At 36.6% G+C, this 4854-nt stretch overlaps 1 long non-coding RNA gene across 3 annotated transcripts in view; it reads left to right on the plus strand.

Moving 5' to 3' along the window:
- Nucleotides 1-4854, plus strand: part of LOC106872775 (uncharacterized) — a 141168-nt gene that overhangs the window by 7099 nt on the left and 129215 nt on the right. For all 3 annotated transcript variants that reach the window (XR_008264224.1, XR_001409802.2, XR_008264225.1), the window contains exon 3: nucleotides 4721-4787. This is a non-coding gene — a long non-coding RNA (uncharacterized LOC106872775). The remainder of the gene's footprint in view (nucleotides 1-4720; nucleotides 4788-4854) is intronic.

Genomic DNA, 4854 nt, shown 5'->3' on the forward strand with positions numbered 1-4854 from the left:
CATATGTATATTTATATGTTTATAAATTCTTACATATATATATATATATATATATATATATATGTATGTATATATATACACAATATATATAAAAATGCATATATATGCATATATATTTTCATTCATAGCCAAAAACGATTTGTGCGGACACGCGCGCACACACAGAGGCATTATTAAGAAACTTGGATGATGTAAATTACGTCTGATCAATGGGATTTTTTTTTTTTATATTTCCCTATCACACAACCGATATTAGAGTGTAAAAAAAGACATCAATGTATTACACTTAATGTAGATACATCGCGAAAAAGAAATTTATTGCAATATTAGTTCGAAAATAACATCTCTTATGGCTGTACTATTTTAGAACACAAATATATCACTAGGAAACAGTAGTCGTCATGAAATAACTAGATGCACATTTCTGCGTCATTAATGTTGTCATTAACATGTACTCAGACAACCTCCTGCTGACACAAAATTCATTGCTATTGGTATGAGAAAACAGCGTATAAACAATCGCTGGTGTTGCAATTAGCCCCCTCATTGAATAACAATCGGGGAAAAAATGCGGCAAATGTGCTTTTTCATGGTGTATCTATATTAGATATGATACACAGATGGCCGTAAAGAATCTATACTTCTAATATCACACCATCCTCTTCCATAATTATTTCTTAAATAATCACCGTTGCTGACAACACAAATTCTAGCAGATATACGAGGGTGTGATGAAAATTTCCTGACTATAAGGCTATCTCAAAAGGCCTTATTAGAGACCCAACCGTCTTTGTTCTTTACGAGGCTTAGAAAATCTGAAGGACCGCTGCAATAGGTATGTGAATCTGAGTGGGGACAATGTTGAATACAATCATAAGTAACTGATCCTCCTGTATTGTCCAATACCAAAGTGAGGAACTTTTCAGCATCTCTTCGTAATTACCAAAATAGAACAGAAGCATATGAAAAGATTATCTTATTACCCATCACAACGTAAACGTAAATGAAAAATGAACTAGCACCACAACTAAAATTAGAAAAAACAAATTGTACGTAACCTTTAGGATCTAGAGATCGAGATCAAATACAATGCTAAATGCATGTTAATTTTCCGCTCCAAATGTAAACTAAGATTCTTCAGGAAAAATATTGAAACTGGGATTAGTTTTAGAAATAAAATTAGCATGAAGGTAACACAATAGAACTTATAGAAAAAAACGAATTTGGCTTTTATATCGACAAATATAAACTACTGGTTTCATTTATTCCTTTTTTTCGTTTTTTTTTTTTTTTAAATTGGTCGAATGATTTTATGAGAACATTCAAATAGAAAGACACGTGGAAGAAAGGAGATAAAAAAAAGAATAGAAAGAAAAGGAAAAGGGGTAGGGGTAAAACAGCGGTAGAGCAAGGGTGCTCCGAGGTGCCACATATCCCCAGAACGATTGGCGTCCTCAGCCGATCCCCGCAGTCATGACCGCGATGGTGTTGCCGCGGAGAGCAGCCAGCGACAATCGCTGCTGTAGCCACTCCACTACGTGGTGCTCATTTCTATGATGGGAAGAGGTATTTAATCCCTGTCTATTTTTTTTTTCCGATTTTGATAGCATATGTTAGGTTGTGTGACTTCCAGTAAAAAAATCTTACATGCAATGAAAGAAAATGCAACAAAACTAAGAGTCAATACAGAAGATTTAGAATTAGAGAAAATTACTCAAAGACTTTAGGCGTAATTTAACACGAATATATATCTACAAACCTCAAAGACGTAGTAGAAAGTATCATTGCATTTTTAATCAGAATCTCAGAAACATAGAATAAGGTAATATATTTTCAACTCGCTGTGTTATCTCCATTTTCAGGCATTGCAACTATCAATCCCGGAGTGCAAACATCTAAATCATTGGCAATTCTTTACAGCTTTACAAATGCTATTCACTTCTGAAATTTCAAGCATGCCATCAAATATTTTAGTGCTTACATGAATTATTTTACATGTGAAATAATACTGTATGAACCCGTGTTCTCTTTTTATTGGTTTTCCTTTAAACTCCTCTTTTTGTTCTTTATGTCATTCAAGTTTAATGTGTGCAAACAAATAAATGACGATTCATTGTTGTTTCCGATTTCAACTATTTTTTCCTTCTTTTCCTGTTGTTTCATATCAGTGTTGCTATCGAAACTAATCAACTAATAGCCATAATTTTGATACGTAACGTCGGTGTTAGGTTTCAAATTCTGATATCGATTAGGAAAGAGATGAAACATACTATATATCATCATCATCATCATCATCACCATCATAATCGTCATCATCATCACCGTCATCATCATCATCATCATCATCATCATCATCATCATCATCATCATCATCATCATCATTATCAATAACAATTCTTCGCTATTGTTTGTCTTCATTATCATCGTCGTCGTCGTTGTTGTCATCATCATCATGATCATCATTATCTCCTTCCTTAACCTTTCCCTCTCTCCCCCTTCTCCTAACCATTAGCATCTTCGACATAAATGAAACTGGTGCTACTTTTGCGTTTTCTAATTTGTCTAAATATATTAGTTACTGTAAAGCAATCCACTTCTTTGTCACTCTTATCGTTATCTAACTCGTCCAATTCTTCTTGTTCTTTTTCTCTTGAACACAATCATCATCATCATCATTGACATCATCGCCACCATCGTTGTCAATAACGACAACAGCAGCAGCGGTAGAACGATAAACATACTTTGCTATGTAGATTTTGACTTCATATTTATTTCTATTATAAGTACAAGTCCTGAAAACCAGAGGGAGCCAGTTGATTACTTCGACCCCAGTGCTCCTCTGGAACATATTTCATCGACCCTGAAAAAATGTAAAGCAAAGTCAACCTCGATGGTATTTGAACTCAGAAAGTAAGGCGCCCAAACAAATGCTGCAAAACATCTTGTCCCGATCGGTAACATTCTGTCAGCGCAACACCTTTGTGGTTTTCATAAATAATGGCTTGAAATGTTGGCATAGGGACAGCAGCCTTTGATGGGAAAGTGAATTCGGTCACATCGAACCCCGATACTTGTTTTTTCGACTCTGAAACGATAAAAGGTAAAAGATAACCTCGGCGAATTTGAACACAGAACGTAAAGACGGGTGAAATACCGCGAAGTATTTTGTCCGAAGTGCTAACGATTGTGCCAGCTCGTTGTCTCTTTTTGACTTCATATGATAAACTTGAATCTGCTTATCATCATCGACTTTGTGAGAGTAAACGTTCACCTCCACTTTGACAATTTTCACTAACTAATTCGAGTGAAATGGAAAGGTGTTACAAATATAAGCATGAAGCATAAAACACATATAATAAAACGAGCATGTTTAATATACAAGGACAAGAAATGCTAATGAATTAAAACTCTGGGGAGAAAGATATCATAGCATAACAAGTAGTTCCGTTGAGAAACCCCAAAAATACATTGTATAAAAATCAATATATATGTGTCTGTTCACGTGCACGTGTGTATAGGCGTGTGCGTGTGTGTAGATAGTTAGGCAGCTACGTTTGTGTTTACACACACGATAGAAGCATGTATTTATTCAACCCAAGTAGAGTTTATTCATTTATTGGAAGGTGGAAAATATTTCTGTCGCTACTCTGATGCTTGTGGATCCTGTTTATTTCAATTGTTATAAAGATTGGCTTTGTGGAGGCGCAATGGCCCAGTGGTTAGGGCAGCGGACTCGCGGTCATAGGATCGCGGTTTCGATTCCCAGACCGGGAGTTGTTAGTTTCTATTGAGCGAAAACACCTAAAGCCCCACGAGGCTCCGGCGGGGGATGGTGGTGAACCCTGCTGTACTCTTTCACCACAACTTTCTCTCACTCTTACTTCCTTTTCTGTTGTGCCTATAATTCAAAGGGTCAGCGTTGTCACACTGTGTCACGCTGAATATCCCCGAGAACTACGTTAAGAGTACACGTGTCTGTGGAGTGCTCAGCCACTTACACGTTAATCTCACAAGCAGGCTGTTCCGTTGATCGGATCAACTGGAACCCCCGTCGTCGTAACGGACGGAGTACCAACAACAAAGATTGGCTTTAAAATGAAAATAGAAACGAAACGAAACGACATCTTTTAATAAAGAAATACATACACGCGCGCGCGCGCTGACTCACACACACGCCCACTCGCAGGCTTACCTACAGGCTTACCTACCCCACAAAAACCTACAGGTTTACCTACACCCACACAAACACCCACACACACATACCCACAAGCAAGTCTACACCCACACGAACAACCTAACATACACACACAGAGACACGTCCACCCTCACACCCAAATGTACTCATACACAAAAATACATATATACGTGAAAAGGTGTGTGTTTGTATGTGGTTTATAGATACACTTTTTGGTTAAAAATACGGCTCCACTGTACGCCCCTTCTACCCTGAATTTCCACTTGCAGCGTGTGGAATATGACTGCCGGTTTGTCGGAATATATGCAGTAGCCTACCGTATATCTATGTGTGTACGTGTTAGTGTGTATGTATGTGTGTATGTAAACACTCAAAATATATATATATATTTATATTTATATATAGAACTCATTTTCTTTCGTATTTCATGTTGTTTGCTGTTGGTGACGTTCTGTACCCTTATATATATGTATATATATATATATATATATATATATATTTTTTTTTTTTATTTATGTGTTTCAGCCAAGTGGCTGCGGTCATGCTGGTGCACATATAATTATTCAATTGAACACCACACATCCATTTCCAAGTAAGTTTATCTTAAAATTTTTGATGCGACTCTATTCTATACCGTTTTCTCTCCTATCCTTTCTAAT

This window comes from Octopus bimaculoides, chromosome 1 (genome assembly GCF_001194135.2).
Source record: "Octopus bimaculoides isolate UCB-OBI-ISO-001 chromosome 1, ASM119413v2, whole genome shotgun sequence".
NCBI lineage: Eukaryota > Metazoa > Mollusca > Cephalopoda > Octopoda > Octopodidae > Octopus > Octopus bimaculoides.